The sequence below is a fragment of the Eulemur rufifrons genome, chromosome 9 (genome assembly GCF_041146395.1).
Source record: "Eulemur rufifrons isolate Redbay chromosome 9, OSU_ERuf_1, whole genome shotgun sequence".
Classification (NCBI taxonomy): domain Eukaryota; kingdom Metazoa; phylum Chordata; class Mammalia; order Primates; family Lemuridae; genus Eulemur; species Eulemur rufifrons.
The window spans coordinates 33,867,959-33,890,244 of record NC_090991.1 but is presented as its reverse complement, the minus strand read 5'-3'; the positions used below and the strand labels follow the sequence as shown (position 1 = coordinate 33,890,244).

The window sequence follows — 22,286 nt, the reverse complement described above, 5'->3', positions numbered from 1 at the left end:
TTAATCTTAGAAAATTTTCCTATGATATTGTTTAGGACTCTCTTTTCAAAAATTACAGCATGCCTCTAGACTCTGCCTTTATTTTTCATTTGCCTTAAAGAAATCACTAGTTTTTCCTGATCACTAAGTCTTACTCTATAGTACATAGTTTACTTTTTATCAGTTAAAGAAAACACTGGTCATAATAGGATCAGGAAAATGGGATCTGTTTTCCAGGATGGGAAATTAGCTTACAAATAGAAAAACAAAACGTAGAGATTTGAGTATTTTTGGAGATGAAGATCTAAATAACACCAACAATTTTAACAAATGCCTTATAGGGTGATAGTAAAAATCGAGAAAACTTGCTAATACTACTTGATTTTTCAAGAGTAAAAGACTAAGCTGATCTAAATAAAGTAAAAGGAGTTCTGAATACTCTTTGAGGACAAGGGACTTATACCCAGAGCATCCTGTATTGTGCCCAGCACACAGAAGGTTCTTTATAAATGCCTGATGAATAAAGGAATAAAACAGTTCTACAGATATAAAAAGACTTAATAATATCCAGTCAAATTATTTTGTTTTACATATCAGGAAACTGAACCCCAAAGTAGCTTAGTGGCTTGTCCAAAGTGATATATTTCATACAGGAGGCTAGCAGCAGAGCTTAGACCAGAATCTAGGCTATCATACGATGTCCCCGTCGTTATGTTGGAAAAAGGAGATGCTGGGCTCAAGAACTTCAATGTGGGTTAAAAAAAGAAAGATAATACATTGGTGAAAAACAGACTATAGTTAAGGACACTGGGCTGAATGATGATTGATAAACTGAAATAATGTGGCCAGGTACAGTGGCTCACGCCTGTAATCCCAGCACTTTCAGAGGCCCAGGCGGGAGGATTGCCTGAGGCCAGAAGTTTGACACCAGCCTGAGCAAGAGTAAGAGCCTGTCCCCCAAAAAATGGAAAAATTAGCCAGGTGTGGCAGCACACACCTATAGTCCCAGCTACTCAGGAGGCTAAGACAGGAGGACTGCTTGAGCCCAGGAGTTCAAGGTTGCAGGGAGCTATATAATGAGGCCATTATACTCCAGCCTGGGTGACAGAATGAGACCCTGTCTCATTTAAAAAAAAAAAAAAAGAAAAGAAAAGAAAGAATGCAACAAAGACATTGGTGAGGCACTACAGTTACCTATTATGTAGGGTCCAAATTCTCTACATTACCAGAAAGGATACTAGAAACAAACCAGAAAACACATGCAACAATGACATCCCCAACCTAGCTTTCCAGTCTTACCTAATGCTACTGTTCAAATTAAGTCAACTGTCAAGCTACCCAATTCCACTGCTCAGTCTACATTCACAAGAAAATCAATTAAAGTAGCTATACAAAGTGGATTCTCTCTAAAGAAAAGGGGTTACAAAGACAAATTTACAACTCTATTTGTTCTTGACCCCTATAACCTTTTCTCCCTTTCAATTTAATCAAATCTTTACTGATTAAAACAGCACAGAGATAATTTGACTTGGATCCTGAATATGTGAAAAGTCATCTTTATTTCCTGAAAACTCTTTCCTTCAAAGCAAAGATTCATCCTATCAGCCTAATCAAATTATTATCAAATATTTAGAGTACCCATTTTGAGGAAGGCATATGGATCATTTAAATTTTGGAAGAGTAACTTTTCCCTACCTATACTAGTACAGGTTGACCCTTCCTAATCTGAATATTTTCAAGAACTGAGAGCTTCTCCTCAGTATATAAAATTTTCTCCTTTAGATAATTTCTTATTACCTCTTACAGTAGATTTTTCCTTTAAAGAGCAAGCCATTTAGAAGTCACAAAGACTCTCTCCCCATTTATTCACCCCTAGATATCAGATGGAACAAAAACACAAGTAAAATCAATTTTAAAAATCTAGAATAGTCAGCTAGGTACTCCAATCAAAAAGGGAAGCTTTGGGCTCTAGATAGAAATTTCACTCAAATAATACTTAAGGAACTCATAAATAAATTTAAGGGATTGGGTCCCCTCTAAGTTACAAAATAAGGGGTAGAGTTAACACTACTATCATACTTTTTCATCACTGCCAGAGGTAGTTACTTTAAGAACTGTCTTACAAAGGTCAACATTTTATTGGGTCTTCCAAAATCAATTCTTCACAATGAGAAATGGACATCCGTTGAATAAACTGTTAGAATAAGAATAGAAGAGTCAATACATTCATAAGCTATTGCTATCCTCAGGACCTGAATTCTAGTGCAAGCTTTGCAGATACTCTCCTAAATCTGAACTTTCTCATCTTTATAATGAAGGTGACTATGTAAGAATCTCTCCTTCCAGTGTTAAAGTTCTATGCCCCTTTGAAAATACTGTTAAAATTATATCTGTCTCTCTTCATATATGCCTTTTAAAAACTAAAGCAGTACATATAAAACATAAATAATTCAAAAGTTATAGGAAGCTATAATTGAAAGTAAAAGTTTCCTTCTAGACTCCCAAATCCAGCTAAAGCCTCAAGACAGTCACTATTTTTTTGTATTCTCAAAAAACAAACAAACAAATGAACAAAAAAGGTGAGTACCAGCAAATCTATGTATTTGCTGTAGGCACACATATACCTCGTTCTTTCTAATGGTAGCACAGAATTCCATTGTACTCTGCCCTGTGGTTTCCAGGTTTTTGCTACTGCAAACAATGTAGCAAACAAGTGTATTGTTTGAACATAAGCACAAGCAGGCCTAAGAGCCTGCCATTGTTTATTTTGATAGATACTGGCAAATTGTCCTCCAAAATGTACCAGTATGTACTTCCAACATGATGTCCTGTTAGCACCTACCCTCTTGATACATAATCCATTCAGGATGGCAAGAGCTATTCATAGAAGAGTGGGTACAAACAAACCTTTAAGCAGAAGAGCCAGTGAGATTTAGAACAAAAAAGGGGGGGGGTGCAAAATGTCTTTTATGAATACTTAAGTGGACAAACTCCAACCAAAAATACAGCAGACATGGTATGTGGTTCATTGTTTGTTTATAAGATTTGTGTTCTTTCCTTGCGGTGCTTGTGAAAGAAGATACTGACAGAAAATAAATTTCTATTCAAGGAGAGTAAGCGAGCTACCTATACTGCAAGAAGGCCCAGTTCTGTCTTAGATCAAGATGTGGATTTAGTAAGATGTATGGCTAAATTCCCCCACATATAATCTGGCCAGAGATATATAATTTCATCCAGAGTCGATTATCAGCACAGTGAAAAGTGAATTTAGTTCCTTGTCTTTGTCATGGGCAAAGGATACCCATTAACTCAGCTGTTTACCCCCAAATTAAATGAGATGGTGCATGATTCCAGAAGTGATAAATGTGTTAATAAAGCACATAAGGCCAGGCATGGTGGCTCATGCCTGTAATCTCAGCACTTTGGGATCCTCCTGCCTCACGTGGAGGGGGAAGGATCACTTGAAGCCAAGAGTTTAAGACCAGCTTGGGCATAGCAAGACACTGCCTCTACAAAAAAATGTTTTAATTAGCCCAGTGTAGTAGCATGCATCTGTAGTCCTAGCTACTCAGGAGGCTGAGGCAAGAGGATCCGCATGAGCCCGGGAGTTCAAGGTTACAGTAAGCTATAATTGGGCCACTGTACTCCAAGCCTGGGTGACAGAAAAAAAGAAAGAAAGAAATGTTAACCAAAAAAATGCATATTTTAGAATCTAAAGAGTAGGTACAAATAAACCTTCAAGTAGAAAAGCCAGTGAGAAAATAAAAAAGTCCAACGTGGTATATGTATCTTGAGCAGAAGCTCCCTCTAGCTTTATAAGAAAAGTAAGAAAATAACAATTCATGAACATTCACTATGAGACCATTCCCAACACATTCTTTCCTCTCCTCATCCAAGTAAACCAATTATACCCAACACTAAATCTCTTAAGAAAACTGACCCCTACCGGGCATGTTGGCTCATGCCTATAGTGTCAACGTCTCAGGAGGCTAAGGTTGGAGGATCGCTTGAGCCTCAGGGCTCGAGTCCAGCCTGGACAACATAGTAAAACCCCATCTCTTAAAAACACACACACAGGCCGGGCGCGGTGGCTCACGCCTGTAATCCTAGCACTCTGGGAGGCCGAGGCGGGAGGATCGCTCGAGGTCAGAAGTTCGAGACTAGCCTGAGCAAGAGCGAGACCCCGTCTCTACTAAAAATAGAAAGAAATTATCTGGCCAACTAAAAATATATATAGAAAAAAATTAGCCGGGCATGGTGGCACATGCCTGTAGTCCCAGCTACTCAGGAGGCTGAGGCAGGAGGATCGCTTAAGCCCAGGAGTTTGAGGTTGCTGTGAGCTAGGCTGACGCCATGGCACTCATTCTAGCCAGGGCAACAAAGCGACACTCTGTCTCAAAAAAAAAAAAAAAAAAAAAACACACACACACACACACACCCCTTCCCTGCCAGTTTCTTCTATTATCAGGGATCACTAAACCACAAGCCTCACAATTTTAAGCATTAACAGGAAGCACTCAGAATCAAGGCCAACCTTATATACACCTCCACATAAAAGTAACCAAGCAAAACAAGTCCTAATATCTCTTCCAATAGCCATTGCTCTGACTATACCACAGATTACTTATGGGGCCCAACTTCAGATACTGGGCTCAGAGCAGACAGTTCAGGTATCCAACAGGGCATCAACTGGAAAAGAGAGGGGGAGTTGAATTAACTGGGACAGAAAGTCCAATGTAAGAGTTATTATACTTGGCAAAGGTTCTGCCTGTGATATTATGAAAAAATTATGTGGGAGGTCCCCAAATTCTATAACTAATAAAGAAACTCTTACCTGTAGGCATATGATCTGTGTAGGCTCTTTAAGATAGGTTGCACCTGAAGAAAAATTAAAGTCTTCTAAGTGCTGGCAAATTCTATCTAATAGAGTTCAACGTCCCAGTTATCAGACTGAATTGCACAGATTAGTGGATAAAAATTTTAGGTTGTTTTCAAATACAAATTTTAACACCCCCTCCAAAAAAAGCCCCCAAACCAACTATTCCAATCTCACAATTAAAGAAACAGGCCTTACACTGAGAAAAAATAATCACATCCTTCAATACAATCTACAGTTGCCAAGACATATAAGAATCTGTTTCTTGGAGTTAGATTGGTATTAAGTGGCAATGGAGCAAGTAGGAAAAAAACTACTAACTCCTTCAAACTACTCTAAAAATCAAATCCAAAGACATTCAATTTAACACTGTGCTTGCTCCTACTGTCAAGAACAAACTAAAGCACTGTTTGCTTGGTTGCTATGTTAAATGACAAACTACTATGACATAAAAGAAAATAATAGATCACAATTGGCTGTAGACAGTTTGGTAACCAAAGTGCATATTTATTGGTTACTGCCCACAGAAAAGTTTGTCCAATCAGATCATGTAAGGCAAATAACTTCCAAAAGTAGTTTTATTAATAAAACTAATGTCCAATATTCTTGAAACTTTCATATTGTTTATAATTAACCCAGTCATTTCTATTGATATGTCTATAAACACGTCTACAACTGATGTTAATTTAGCTAATTTAAATTAAAATCTTTGTATTATAGTTGGTGCAACTATAATAAAAATGATGCAGTTAGCCTCATTCTTTTTTTTTTTTTCTTCCTTGAGACAGGATCTCCCTTTGTCATCTCCAAATCCTGGACTCAAGTGATCCTCCCACCTCAGCCTGAGTTGCTAGGACTACAGGCATGCACTACCACACCCAGCTAATTTTTGTTTTAGTTTTTTCTGTAGAAACAAGACCTCAGCATGCTGCCCAGGCTAGTCATGAGTTATCCTCATTCTTTATTCTGAAATAAAATTAAGACCTTTATTTCAATTCCTACCTAGTTGAAGGAGATAAAAAACTTACTAAATTATTAAATTTCAAAAATTTATTTTAAAATAAACCATAGCTATCTATGGTAAAATCATTCCTAATTTATTGGGGGGAAAAAAAAGACTGGCATGAGTATAGTGCCTGCTACCCAGTTTGTGGACTCTCCCAGGTCCTTTCTTGTCTGCTTTTCTTTAATTATTGAGAACCAAGTAGGAGAAAAAGAACAGATAAATTTAAATCCACCCATTTTCTTTTTTGTAAGCTTGGTCAAAGAACTGGTGAAGAAGTTTAGAAAAATGTATTAAAATTAGGTTTTTGCACTGTAAAAAGAGCCAATCACATCCTGTAAAAAGGATGCAATAGTAGAGCATTCAAAAAAATTTTAATTAAAAAAGAGTACGGCATCCATAGAACTTGGGAATAAACTCTGAATGTATCTTTAAAATAATTTTTATATACAGTAAAATTTAGTTTTTGGTATATAGTTGTGTGAATTTTGACAAATATCTATAGTCATGTCACCACCACAATCAAGATACAAAACAATTTTTAGATGAATTTTAGGACAACAACCATAAATGAAAGAAGAATTATCTAAAGTACTTACTTCAAAAGACAAGATTTCTACCAAGTTAAAAGCAGACAAAGCAGGACCTAAGAATTTAAAGATTTACTGAAGATAGAGGAATACTGGTCCCTCTCTACTTTGCTCCTGCCTTCTAGCCAATCCAAAACATTCTACAATCTCCATTTCATCAATTCTCATGGCTTCAGTTATCAATTACACACCTGCTTATCTCTTCTGTACTGCAAACCTGCTACCAGACACCTCCATGTGGCGATCTCATAGACATCTCGAACTCAACAGGTCCAAAATGGAAGCTCATCTTCCACCAAAAACCTGATTGTTTTCCAGGGATCCAACCATGCATCCTGGTGCTCAAACTAGAAACTTAGGAGTCAGTAACTTAACTCTCCACTCTCCTTCACTACCCCAACCTCCACTTCCCACTCCCAATTCAGTCAGTCACCACATCTTGTCAGTTTTACCTCAGTAATACATCTCAAACTCATCTGTTTCTCTTGATCCCCACAGCCAACAACCAGCTTAGTCCAGGACATTAGAACACTGTAGCATTTTAATTGTAATACTTTCCTCTTCCATTCCTGTAAACAGAGTAAGCTATTTTTTGCTATGGCATCGCTGAATATAATATTTCCTCTACCCAGAATGCCTTTTCCCTCATCTTTGTAAACATCTACTCTAATCTCTCCAAGTAGAATTAAATGCTTCCTCCTCACTCTCAATGTATAAGATCCCTTGCTGTTGTAATTACTTTTCTTTCTCACTAGACAGAGTCCCTGACCTGCACTTACCATGTTATATTAACCTTGGTGTCTAGGCACTGCCTACCCAAATAGTAGGTGCTTAATAAATGTTTCAAAAAGGAATGAGTGGCCAGGCATGGTGGCTCACGCCTGTAATCCTAGCACTCTGGGAGGCCGAGCCGGGTGGATCGTTTGAGCTCAGGAGTTCGAGACCAGCCTGAGCAAGAGCGAGACCCCCGTCTCTACTAAAAAATACAAAGAAATTATCTGGACAACTAAAAACATATAGAAAAAATTAGCCGGGCATGGTGGGGCATGCCTATAGTCCCAACTACTCAGGAGGCTGAGGCAGTAGCATTGCTTAAGCCCAGGAGTTTGAGGTTGCTGTGAGCTAGGCTGATGCCACAGCACTCTAGCCCGGGTGACAGAGTGAGACTCTGTCTCAAAAAAAAAAAAAAAAAAAGGAATGAGTGAATATATCATGATCTGAATAAAACGGCCTCAAGGAGTTTTACTTTCCTTTGCTGATTCCATGCTTACCAAGTGCTATGGTTTGAACGTGACCCCCAAAGTTCCTGTGTTGGAAACTTAAGCCCCAATGCAACACCGTTGGGAGAGGGGGCCTGATAAAAGATCATGAGGGCTCTACTCTCAAGAATAAATGTATGTTGTTATTGCTGGAGTGGGCCAGTTACTGGCAGAAGGTTCGGCCACCCTCACCCACCCTCCCACCAAAGGCACGTGTTAGCCCTTCCACCTTCAGTCATAGGATGACACAGCGGGAAGGGCCTTGCCAGACGTAGGGCCCCTTGACTTTGGACTTTCCAGCCTCCAAAACTGTAAGACATAAATTTGTTTTTCATAAATTACACAGTCTCAGGTATTCTGTTACAGCAGCATAAAACGGACTAAGTCATCCAGTGATCCTTTGATTAGCACAGCACAGTATGTTTGCTAGCTGTATGATCTCAGGCAAGTTACTTAAAAACCTCTCTGGGCCGGGCGCGGTGGCTCACGCCTGTAATCCTAGCACTCTGGGAGGCCGAGGCGGGTGGATCGCTCAAGGTCAGGAGTTCGAGACCAGCCTGAGCGAGACCCCCGTCTCTACTAAAAATAGAAAGACATTATATGGACAACTAAAAATCTATATAAAAAAATTAGCCGGGCATAGTGGCGCATGCCTGTAGTCCCAGCTACTTGGGAGGCTGAGGCAGTAGGATTGCTTAAGCCGAGAAGTCTGAGGTTGCTGTGAGCTAAGCTGACGCCACGGCACTCACTGTAGCCTGGGCAACAAAGTGAGACTCTGTCTCAACAACAACAACAAAAAAAAAAAAAAAAAAAAACACCTCTCTGTGCCTCAGATTTCTCATCTGCAAAATACAGTTAAGAATATCTTCCTCATGGGTTATTGTGAAGATTAAATGAGTTAAATATACATAAAATGCTTAGAGCAATGCCTAACACACAGTAAGTACTCAGTAAATATTACCTATTATATTAGTTTTTTAATAATGCCTTGACACTAATAGATACGTTTTTTAGGTCATAGAAAAGACCACCATGTACATTAATAAAATGGCACTTTGGTTAATTTTGTCAATGTTCTGTGAATCTGGCTAGCTACTTTTCCCAAGACCAATTAACTCTGGTGACATTGAAGCAACTGAGTTTACTAATCAAACTAAGCAATGGGTCCTGAATCTTAAAGACCCCACCAAGTTAACAGCATCCTGAGAGGGCCTGTCAGAAGAGCCAGTTGGTCACCTTATGACAGTTTACTTGGTTCTTCCTAAAATGTGATATTTTTGTCAAAATAGTACAATTTAGTGAAAAAAATGTGATGCTAAGAGGGCGATAAAGTACGCTACTGATTAGCTCTGAACATGATAATGTACTTTAAAAAGAAAGTTTCTGAGTTTAAAGAAGTACTAGTCAATTCTCAGTTATCCATACTAAGGGAGGTAAAAAGTGATACAAGTAATCAAAACTTAAAACAAACAGTAAAACAGAAATCCTTAACCTTTTACTTTAGAATGCAGTATGTAATTTCTCCTATAGATTTACATCCAAAATTAGATTTTGGCTGAACTAATAATCATTTACCTAGCATGGACATACATTAAAGACATTATGGGAATTAATTCAAGATAAACAGGAAGCCAGCATGAGATAAATTTTGATGGATAATTTACATGAGGATATTCTAAAACTATAGTAATTCCTCTTGACCTCAAAGCATCCTCTTGCAGCTCAGTCTTAGCCATAAAATTCTTTCAAATGAAAATCTTTAAATGTCATTTAGAAACAAAAGATAAGAACAACTGAATTTCCAAAGGCAAATCAATCTAGATCTGGGAGGCCATTAGAGAATCATCCAATTGAGGACTTTTGCTCCCACAGATATGGGGGTGCATGTGCCTAAGGAGATACAAATGGGTACCAGCCTGAATATAAGCCAAGTTATTTCATAAAAATCAAGGTATTCTTAAAAGGTTATATGATAATCTCAGTGCCTGAAAGGACTTTAGAACTACCTTGTCTAAACCCATTGAGTTTATAAAAGAAACTGAGATCCACAAAAGTTGCAAATGTCTGCCAAACTATGTAATAAAATAAATATTAAGAAGCTCATTATTTATACATAGAAATAACCCTTCTATATTTCTTATAAAAGGAGACTTTAATGTATGCAGTTTGCTTAACATTGGACCATATCTATATATCTGTTCTTACAGTTCCATACACATAACTTTGGATGTACTAAAAATAAAATCAGTCCCCTAGGATATAACCTAGCTCCCAAATAAGCCTCTCCACTATACCACAATATTAGCTCTCTTCTTCAATTAGCTGACTCTAGCCTGTTCATCAGCTCATACATACAACCATATGCCTTTCTCAAATTTATTCACACCACTCTGAAAGCCAGGAATGTTCTCCTACCTCATATCTGAATACCATCCTTCCAGAACCAGGTCAAGTCCTACCCTGCCCTGAAGTGTTTCCTAACCGCCCAGTATACTCCGAATTCCTACACTTATTGTCACTTTCTTGGCAGTTAACAAATGTTACTTAGCTGCCAAGTAACATAAGATGCCCAGAATTTTAGTTCTTCTGCATATATATGTCTATCCCTGCTCTCTTTTGGTAGGTCTAGTGAGATCTAGGAATAGGTACTTAAAAAACAAAATGAAACAACTTATCAGATGGAAAGAAGCAAATAATAACTATAAGAATAAAATCGATTTTTTCTTTTATTAAAATATCCTTTAATGCTGTTTAAATGTCATTTTAATTATAAAAATATTTAAGAAATAATTAGGAAAAAAATGTAACATTGCACACCCTTTAACACAGCAATTCCATTTCAGGAATCAATCCTAAGGAATCAATCTGATCAGTGTATAAAGATTTATGTACAAGGATGTTCATCACGGCATAATTTATAAGCAAAAACTGGAGGAAAAAAGCTCATTAGTAGGAAAATGGCCAAATAAAATATAATGTATCCATACAACATAATTCTATGTAGTTACTTTAAGAGATTGCTTTTTTTATTGGCATAAACAGAGGTCTATGAATATATAGAATTTTTAAAGCAATTTTTAAAACAAACATTATCCAACTTTCATAAAGCTATAAATGTCTACATGCACAGATATATTTAAAGAAATACCCAATAAGATGTTCATATAATGTTAACCATAGTTAACTCTGTGTGATGGGATTTGGGATAATTTTTTACTTCTTCCTTTATACTTTCCTATTTTTTTCTATGAATTATTTTATAATCAAGAAAAGCAAACGCTTTTATTCTGAAAATAAATGCCATATAGATTTTTAAATTACAACTCTTTTTAAGGACTTGTGTGGAGTACCTCACTCTCACTACCTATCATCACCACTTAAGGAATAACACAGTAGCTCATAAAGAGTAGTATCCCTAACAATGTGTCAAAGTTGACATGTAACTAACTTCCCTACTGTTTTCATGATGTTTCTTCAAATCAGAAGTTCTGAAATAATTTACCTATAACTTTCACTGAAGGGAGTTTCTCACCTATGCAGATGTTTCCATAGGTGGGGACAGGATAGACGGCAATGAGCTAAGTCATGTTATATTCCAAAAGTCGACCATTGCCACCAGCACTACCCCACTGTCAGACCACCAAGACAGAGAAACCACCACTGCTTTGGCATCTCTGGTCAACAGATTTAAGTACTGGGGTACACTAACATCAACATGGTACTCTGTATCTTTGTGTTAACAGGATTTCAACTTCAAAAGCTCCCACAGACATTCCACTTCAGAGGTTCACCAATACTCTCACACCTTAGCAAGGATCTCTTGGAACTTTCTCCACTCCCCAGATACCAACTTCTGAATTTTTCTCTCTGCCCTCCTATCCCTCTACCAAGAGGAAGGGAAGAGTTAAAATGAGAAAACAAAAAGTACAAAAGCCCTGAGGGAGAACCTCGCTGGGTATTTTGGAAGAATAGAAAGGAAGGCACTGTAGCTTGAACATGAGGCAAGGACCATGTATCATAGAAGGCCTAACAGGTCATTATAAAGACTATGGATGTTGTTATTTTCACAAATTTTGCTGCTCCCATGGTGAATCAATTTTATACAAATGAGACTGTTTCATTTTCAATGTATAAAAATGAATTCTAGATCTGTTTTCAACCTCATCTGCTCTTCCAAAACCCAGTGCAATAGACTGAACTGCCAGCCTGCTCTGCAGCCCCTCCTAAATGTCAATATATCCAAAGCCAAACACTATCTTTTTTCCCAAACCAGCTCCTCCTGACTGCTTTATATCTGCTAATGGACCAGTCATTTATCCAGGCTTTACATCTCAAAGTTACCTTTGGTTCCTTGCCTACTGTCCACCCTCATTATATATGGGCCCCAGAGTCCTCAAATCTCCAACCTACTCTTTATTTTCTAGTCCCACTGCCACTACCCTAGTTCACACTAACACCAATTCTTGTTTGGATTACTAGAATAGGCTAAACAGTTTCCACATCTCCAGTTCTTTCAAATTTATCCTATATGATGTCACTTAGACACTTTTAAGACCATCAATAAGCAGGTGATATAAAATTTATTACCTCAAGCTCTGATTCTGCTTCAAGCTCCGCTCATATATCTGCCTACTTAACATATTTATACTTAGCCTCATTCGCATCTCAAATTTAACATGTCTAAAATTGAACTCCTGATTTCTGATCTTCCCTCCAAATTCCACACCTACTCCTCCCCTCCTCTCTATCTCCCACCCTCATCTCAGTAAGTGACACCTCTACCCATCCAGTTGCTTGAGCCAGAAACCTGGGAGTCATTCTTGACACTTTCCTCTCCTTCAACTCCCACATTCAATCTATAATTAAATAGATTCTTTCTTTAACTTACTTCTCAAATCCATCCACTTCTCTCCCTCTCCTCTGCCACTGAGTCCCACCTGCAAAGATTCTGATTTAAGTGATATGGGTGCAGCAGGCATCCAGAGTTTTAAAAGCTGCCCAGGTGATTCTAACAGCTTAGGGTGAAACCACTGCTCCACACTGCAAGATCTGGACTTCACTAACCTCTCTGACTTCCTTATTACTACTTTCTCCCTTGTTTTGTTCACTTAACTCCAGCCATGCTGGCCTTGCTGGTTCCTTGGAGATGCCAGGCACAGACATGCCTCATGGCTTTTGCTATCCCCTCTGGAGTGCTGGTTCACTCCTTCATCTTCTACAGACATTTACTCAAACTTTACCTCTGTAGTGATTTAGTGAGGCCTTCCCTGGCCATTCTATTAATATCTAAAATCGCAACACTCACTCCCATCCCAACACTCCCCATCCCTTTCTCAGGTTTCATTTTTCCCCTAGGGATTTATCACCTTCTAACATACCATATACTTTATCTTATTTGCTGCCTGAATATGAGCTCCATGAGAACAGGGATTTTTGTATGTTTTGTTCCTTAACCATATTCCCAGCACCTAGAACAGCATCTGGCACATCCCCATGATTCTCCCTAATAGAAATTTATTCCTTTCCTTCATTACATTTGTAATAATTTATATTTTTATTCATGTTTATTTCTGAAATGTCCTTTCCTAGACCGCAAATTCTGTAAGAGTAGCTATTTTCTATTTGATTCACCCTGACATACACCTTAGCTCATACTTACATGGCACAGGGTAGCTATTCAAAAAATAGCCAATAAATAAATAAATAAATGGATGAGGTCAAATACATTTTCAGAAAGCATACTTTAAGCATGTTATTTCTTCAATCAATAACTTTCAAAGTCTCCCATGCCTTACCACATTAAATCCAAACTGTTTGGCCATGGCAGAAAACCTTCCACATTCTGAGTCCATTTAATTTCCAATGTTCTCTACCATCACCCCATCTTTTGCTTCAGCCATACTACACTATTTCCAGTACACACCCTATACTAACAAACACTGCATTTCCCCATCTCCATATTTTTGCACATGATACTCCTCCTGTCTGAATTCCCTTCACCATCTCAGCCAATCAAAATTCCAACCTTCAAAACCCCGCTCAAATGTAACCTTCAAAAACAGTCCTGATTCTCACTTCGGCTTCCCCAACTAAATGATCTCTTCCTCTTCTAAACAACAAATTAATACTGGCTTAATCTCCCACTCATTTCAGAACATATCCCTCCCTGACCTTCTACAATGCCTTTTGCTTATAGTCACTCAGATATTTGTTGAAATGAAGTCAGTTAATGCTACTACTCCCTTCTCTGTCTTAAAACATTTTGAAATAGTTGGGGGAGGGAATGTTGTTCCTCTTTAGTGACACCCTTTAATGATCAAAATATATAAAGCTGGAATGGTGGATTCTCTGTCTTAACTGTCCCTTTTATGCCTTTTCTGGAAAGGTAGGACCTTCCCAAGTGCAATTTTTAGAGCTCAGATTTTTAAAATATATTCAACTGCTTGAAAAAAATGTTAAGCTGTATGTACTACTACATGACACAACTTCCATAAACTTAAGTAAAATGGTTTATCCTATGATTATCATAAACTTGAAAGAATATCTGGCTGAAAATCTGAACACCTTAAATTCTTTTTGAAAATGATAATTCCTAGGAAAACATTTCTGTTTAACCAGAAATTTGAAACTTTTTATGATCTTTTAAAATACCCCATTCATTCTGACATTAAGTGATGTTAAGTGACTGTACTAGCAATCTAGTAAAATTCCATCATCAAACACCTGGTATACCTTAAGTATAGACCCTTTGTTTCCCCACCCATACTCTCTTCTAAGGCGGTAATTCTCAAAGTATGGTCCTCAGATCTCTTTCAAGGGGCCTCTGAAGTCAAAACTATTTTCCTAATAACAGGAAATTGTTTGCCTTTTTCATTGTGTTGATATTTGCACTGATGGCACATCAATAATGGGTAAAACTGCTGCTGACTTAGCATAAATCTGGATAATGGCATCAAACTGTACTGGAGTCATTGTATCTTTCTCTACTGTGCATAGGTGATTTAAAAAAAAAATCACTTGCACTTAAGAATGTTCTTGATGAAGCAATGAAATTATTAATTTTATTAAATGAGTATAGGTCCTTTACATATTTCTGTGCAATGAAATGAGAAGTATGCATGAAGCACTTCTGCAGGATACTTAAGAACAATGGTTGTCTGGGGTGGGAGAAGAGTACTTGTGACTCCTGAGCTGAACTAGCTGCTTTTTTCATGGAACACTATATTTATATGGAACAAAGAACAAATTGGTTATTCAGATATGAATACTTAATAGACATTTTCTTGAAAATAAAGTGAATCTGTTACTTCAAGGAAAACAAGTGATGGTATTTGTTGTCAATGATAAAATTGAGCTTTTAATGAAAAAAATTAGAATTTTGGAATACTTGTAGCCACTTGACAGCTTCCCAATACTTACAGACTTTTCTGATGAAATGGGTGGTAATAATAACAAATACGGGCTTTCTGATATTGCATTATGGAATGTTTAAATGCTTGGAAGACCTGTTTAACTCAATGAACCAATATTTCCCAAATGACCAAAGCATATTATAAAATTATGTATGGGTAAAAGATCTATTCAAGCACAAGACAGACCAATGGATTTTAATGTAACAGTAACATCAATATGATTTCAGATTTCACACTCCAACTTAACTTATCAAAAACTAACACATGTCAAGTTTTGCTATAGTATCAGAGAAGAATATACACAATTGTCTGAAAAGGCTATAAAAGACTTCTTCCTTTTCCAACTATATATCCTTTGAAGCCACATTTTCTTCATATACTTCAATCAAAATAATTTATCACATCAGACTGAATATAGAAGCAGACATGAAAAATCTAGCTATCCTCCATTAAGCTGGATATTTAAGTAATTGGTAAAAATTTTTTAAATACCACTCTTCACACTAATTTTTTTTAAAGTTATTTTTTGGTAAAAATATATTATTTACATTAATATGAAATAGGTTTATTATTTTTAAAGTAATATTTTAAAATTATTTTTCATTTTAATTTCTAATTTGGTAAATATCAATAGATACAACCCACATAAAAAAAAAGCTCTTAAGAGTCCTCAATAATGTTTAAGAATGTAAACTATCCTGAGACCAAAATGTTTGAGAATCACTGCTCTAAGAAAATCTGCTTCTGATTCTAGTCATTCCCAAAAGTACTCTGTTTGTACCAAATCTCCACCTTCCCCATCCCCAAATGGAGTAGAACCTGGCGCAGATATTTAGACTGACCAAATCAGATCTCCCTTAGGAATCTGAATTAAGCCTCATGGAGACTGAAGTCTATTTATAGCAGAACACTAGAGACCATTAATTCTTATTGCTGAAGTCCCTAGAACTGTTTTGGTTCCAGCACTTTCTGAGGGCTTGGTTGTTCAGCTTTTCCTTGGATTCTACAACAGCTATTTCCTTTTGATAAATCTCCTTTTACATGAGCTGGTTTAAATAGGTTTCGTTTCTTTTTTTTTTTTTTTTGAGACAGAGTCTCACTCTGTTGCCCAGTCTAGAGTGAGTGCCGTGGCGTCAGCCTAGCTCACAGCAACCTCAAACTCCTGAGCTCAAGCGATCCTCCTGTCTCAGCCTCCCGAGTAGCTGGGACTACAGGCATGCACCACCATGCCCGGCTAATTTTTTCTATATATATTTTTAGCTGTCCATATAATTTCTTTCTATTTTTAGTAGAGATGGGGTTTCGCTCTTGCTCAGGCTGGTCTCGAACTCCTGAGCTCAAACGATCCGCCCACCTCGGCCTCCCAGAGTGCTAGGATTACAGGCGTGAGCCACCGCGCCCGGCCGGTTTCGTTTCTTTATGATCAAGAATGCCTTAACAAGGTAAAACTTCAATGCCTTTATCAAAACTGTTTTATTTGATGTCCTCATGCAAAACACCAAAATATAACAAGGTTCCCCTCCATTTGAAGATCATATCTCTATATAAAAATAAAAATCACTCCAACAAAACTAAAATTTTTTATATATATCATTTAAAGTATCTACTTTCCTCTTTTTTTTTTTTTTTTGAGACAGGGTCTCGCTCTGTTGCCCGGGCTAGAATGCCGTGGCGTCAGCCTTGATCATAGCAACCTCAAACTCCTGGGCTCAAGCAATCCTTCTGCCTTAGCCTCCCAAGTACCTGGGACTACAGGCATGCGCCACCATGCCTAGCTAATTTTTCTATATATATACACATATATGTTTAGCTGTCCATATAATTTCTTTCTATTTTCTTAGTAGAGACGGGGTGCTCAGGCTGGTCTCGAACTCCTGAGCTCAAACAATACACCCGTCTCGGCCTCCCAAGAGTACTAGGATTATAGGCGTGAGCCACCGCGCCCGGCCCAAAACTAAAAATTGAATGAAAATTATAGGCTCATTCAGAACAAGTAATCAGGTATTAGATAAGGAAGGCCTAAGTTTTCTTTCCTTTGGGAAAAGAATATTCATATATCATCTTCTGGATAATATATTCATGTATCATGTGAATATATTTTAGACAACAAATGTCTTCATTAAAATGTAACAATCTGACAGGGTTTTTCAGGAGCTTGATGAACAGAAAAAGAACAAAGCAGTAAGACTTGCTTTACCAAAAATGAACAATTATGATAAAGCTATGATAATTAAATCAGTATAGTACCAGCACAATCCAGGCTAATAGACCAATGGCAGAGAGTAGAGAAAATACAGATACAAACCCTCCTATATATGGAAACATGTAAGTGGCATTATGAAAAGGAATAGATGGATTATTCAATAAATGATGCTGGGACACTGGGTTATCCTTATGGAAAGAAAACTGGAGCCATTTTTCAGGGTTACCCTTATGAAAAAAAAAATTGATCCCTACTTCATACCAAACATCAAAATAAAATTCCAGGTGGATTAGAGACCTAAATGTGAAGAACAAAACTTTCAAACTTTTAGTAGAAAGTATAGCATGTAACTATTACCTCAGTATAGGGGAGGATTCCTTCATTAAGATACAAAAAACACAAACCATAAAGGAAGAACATTAAAAATCTGATTAAAGTCTGAAACTCAGTTTCAATAAAAGATAAAGTTAAAAAACAAACCAAAACACAGTCATTAGTATGACTACTATCAAAATAACTCAGAAAATGTTGATGAGGATGTAGAGAACTTGGAACCTACATTCCTGTTGGGAATGTAAAATGGTGCAAGAAACAGTATGGAGGTTCCTCAAAAAGTTAAAAACAGAATTACCATATGATCCAGCAATTCTACTGCTAGGTATTTATCCCAAAACAACAAAGCAAGATCTCGGAGAGAGATCCGTACACTCATGTTCACAGCAGCATTACTCACAAAAGCCAAAAGGTGGAAACAAACCAAGTGTCCATCAACAGATGAATATATAAATGAAATGTGATAGATCCATACAATGGGATATTATTCAGCCTTAAAAAGGAAGGAAATTCTGGCACATGCTAAAACACAGATGAACTTTGAAGACATTAAGCTAAAGCCAGTCACAAAAAAGAAAAATTCTGTATGATTCCACTTATATGAGGCACCAGTAATGAAATTCCCAGAGACAGAAAGTAGAAGGTGATTCCCAGAGGCTGCTGGGAGGGGGGAAATAGGAAGTTGTTGTTTAGTGGGTACAGGGATTCAGTATTACAAGATGAAAAAGTTCTAGAGACTTTTTGTACAACAATGTGAATATATGAAACACTACTAAACTGTACACTTAAAAATGGTTAAGATGGTAAATTTAATATGTTTTTTACCACAATAAAAAATAAATAAAAGACTATTATGTGTAGTAATAAAAAATGGAAATACCATAAATGTCTATTAACAGGAAATGGATATTAGATACAGTATATTTATACAACAAAATACCATTCAGCAGTGAAAATGGACTCAAGTTACATGTATCAATCTAAGTTAATCACAAAAACCATACTGAGCACAAATATTAAGATAAAGAAATGGTATATATTGTACTATATGGTACGTATTGGATTATAGCACAGTTAGAAAATGATAAACACCAAATTCAGGATAAGTGTTACCTTTAAGGAGAGAAGAAAGAAAGGAGTATACCAAGGCTTCACTGTTTCTGTAATGTTTTATTTATTAGAAAAAATTTCTGGGAGCAAATATAACAAAATTTTAAGGTTTGATAAAGCTGAATGATGAGTATATGAGAAACATATTCTTTATATTTTTCTATATATAATTTAAAAATTAAAGCAGCACAAATGATGTTCTACATTGAAAAACTGTCATTTTTTACTTACAGCAAATTTCCACATGGCTACCTGTTTCCAAATATCAAGTAAAAGAGTATATAAATCTCAGTGTAGGAAGATGAATGATTACACATAAATTTTTCCCCTTACAAATAAATAATTAGATATATAAAAAAGAGGAATTAGAGGCTTTCAGAGAACTACCGCAAGTCCTTTTCTGATGTAGCTCATGCCATGGCAGGAAGATTCATGCTAACAGCTTCTCAGAAAATAAAAAGCCAAGAATAAAGGTCTTCGTGGTCAAGAGTTACTGTCTGAGTTGAATGTTCACTTCCCACTGTGAGATCTGTATCCAGTTCTCCCCAAGCTGCATATCCACCTCTGCCATACAGGGTACCTCTGAAACTCCTTGCCAGTTCTATTAAAACATGACCATAGTTGTAAGAATGACAGCCCGAGCATTTCCTGAAGAGTCTGTACTTTAGAATTTTTTTTTTTCCTTGTAACAGGACCGTTTCAAAAACACAAGTAAAAGAAGCTACTAGATCTTATTAGCAAAAGTGTCAGCACAGCCTTTCAGGGTGATTCACCACGCCTGAAAACAAACACAAAAAATAGGTGTGCTTCCCTGACTACACAACCAGAATTTAATATGGGACCAGTATTGTTATGAAACCAGATTGAGAATAACCTTGTAAATATGACAAGATGGTAAAAAGAAAATTAAAACATGAATTTCAGATAAATATCAGAATAATGTTATCATCTAGCTTTGAGTAATGTGAAATCAGTAAGATTACCAAATACAACTTCATGGTAGGAGTCTAATAAAACATATTTTGCTCAGGCAGGAATTAGTCCAGCCCCTGAAATCCACTTTAGAATGCAATTCTGCTGTATCTTTCATTTGTATTAACCTTCATTAGCATGATGGATTTTCAGAAAACACTACGGATGCACCGACATTTCTCCTGAGTCTACCGTACACGATAGAAATCCACAGGATTCAGCACAGTTCCAGACTCCGAGTTAAGACAATTAGATATCAGGGTTTATGGCCTATCTGAATTTTTTCCCTAATTAAGAACAATTTTTCTTCTTTTTATGATGAAAATGTGATAATAAAAAAATATGCTATTACAGCATAATCTTACATAACATTCTAAACTGTATGGAGATGAGGAAAAGGGAAGAAAGATATATACTTGTGCATATACTCGCAAAGATATTTTTATGTAACAATAAAAACCCATATCCCCAACAAAGCTTATAAACACCCAATTTCTATCTCTAAATTTCATTCTGTGTGTATCTTTCATCTCATAAAAAAGCAAGGTTGCTCATGAGAGAAGAAATGCCCCAGTCTCTTCTACAGCTAACCTGATGTTAAGGTTAGGGAGGAGGGGGTCAGTGCTCTTTTCAGAGATAATACCATCTTTCTTGAAGAATATTCAAGACAAGGAAGCTGTGAGTTCTCAGATCTAGAATCCAGCAATGCAGCAGCACAGAAGTGAGTCAAACACCAGGTATGCTGGGTTAAAATAAAGGCACCTTTAGTTTTTAGAATTTGGTTCCAGAAGCTCCATATGGGAGACGAACAACCTAATTTACTGAAAGGGAAGAAAATATGATATATATAAAAGTAAGGTAAGGGTTCCACATCTGAGACAGGAAAAATACAAAATGAGCCAGGAACTTCTTGTGCCAGAGGCAAGGAAGCACTCATCATACCTCAAGCTAAAAGGGCTCCCACAGGCCAAATATGGGACATTTTGAGCACCAAAAGAATGTCTGTAATTGTTGGTAAAACACAGAATAAATTAAAATCCATGAGTTCATAATGACACTAAAAGAAAGAGAGGGGAAAAAAAACCAATTCATTTACCACCATTAGAGATGACTATGATACCATCTCCTTATTCAGAAAAGAAAGTGTTAAGGGGCAAAATTAAGAATTTACATCAATTTGTTAATAGAAATTACAATTTATTCCTAACTGGTGAGGAAAATCTTTGCAGAAGATTGAAAGCTAATCAATGTAAAAAGAAATGGCAGAATTAGACAGTCACCATTTTGCAACAACCAATGAATTAACTGATTCAGGCAAGGATCATCATCACTTGGTGCAAGGTTGCTGAAGAAGTATAATAGTATGGTGCCAAAGTGACACCACTCTACAGGTTACTTACTAATTACAAAGGAGAAAAATGTCTTTACAATGGAGAGACCTTAAACAAATGATCAAACAAACTCAGCATAACTAATCGTGGGATATTATGACATTATGTTTTTCGTATCATGATGCAATGAGGAGAAAAGCAATACCTACAAAGTATTCTTACCAAAAAATGTTTAACTAGAATCTAATCAAGCCTTGAGACCTCAATACCAGTTTTTTATAGGTAATACAGGGAATAAAGGAACAAATTAAGTGAAACGGTGAGGAAACAACCAGAAAATTCCAGAAGTGATATAGTCTACGAGACAAATGGCCTGGTCTCTTCAAAATACCAATATCATGTAGCTTCTAAACTGTTCTAGATTTAAAAAGAGACTAAAGAGAAATGTCTGGAGAAAAAAATACAGGTAAAGAAGTGTCATCTTTAAGACAACTGGGAAAATCTGAACATGAACTGGATATTAGTGTTAGAGAATTACTGTTAATTGCCTTAACTGTGGCAAGTATTGCAAGTGCAATTAACTAAAACAATGTATTTTAAGGGGACACATTTAAAGTATTTAAGAATGAAGTATCATGATGTCTGCAATACAAAAATTTATATTATATAAACACATATACACATAAAGGAAACACAGTAAAATGTAAACAACTATTGAACCTAAGTGATGGATACAAAGGTGATAATTGTACCATTCTTTCCATTTTTCTGTATGTTTAAAATTTTTCCCTTAAACAGTTATAAAAGAAAAAAAGGCTCAAAATGCACTTCTTCCAGGCAGGCCTCCCAAATGAACTCTCCTCTAATCCCTAATTACTCATTTACAAGGTCTTCTCAACATGGAACACAGTTTATTATTATTCACATTCTGTTTTCTAACTGTTCTCTTATTTCATATATTCAGCAGATGTGCTTTTCCAACAAGATTGTTGTGTCCTTGTCTGGTTTTGGTATCAGGGTAAGGCTGACCTCTATATGAGTTTGGAAGTATTCCCTCTTCTACGAGTTTTTGGAATAGTTTGAGTAGAATTGGTTTTAGTACTTCTTTAAATGTCTGGCAGAATTCAGCAGTGGAAGCTGTCAGTTCCTGGACTTTTCTTTGATGGGAGACTTTTCATTACTGCTTCAATATTGCTAGTCATTGTTACTGGTCTGTTC

General features: G+C 36.7%; 1 protein-coding gene across 4 annotated transcripts in view; it reads right to left on the bottom strand.

Moving 5' to 3' along the window:
- The window catches only part of SPOP (speckle type BTB/POZ protein), a 66,721-nt gene that overhangs the window by 40,406 nt on the left and 4,029 nt on the right, over positions 1 to 22,286 (bottom strand). For 2 of the 4 annotated variants that reach the window (XM_069481244.1, XM_069481246.1), the window contains 2 exons: positions 18,265 to 18,312; positions 12,434 to 12,436 (listed from right to left, as the gene is read on the bottom strand). The exons of the other annotated variants lie outside the window; for them this stretch is intronic. The gene's annotated coding sequence lies outside the window, so the exon portion shown is untranslated. The remainder of the gene's footprint in view (positions 1 to 12,433; positions 12,437 to 18,264; positions 18,313 to 22,286) is intronic. 4 annotated transcript variants of the gene reach the window in all.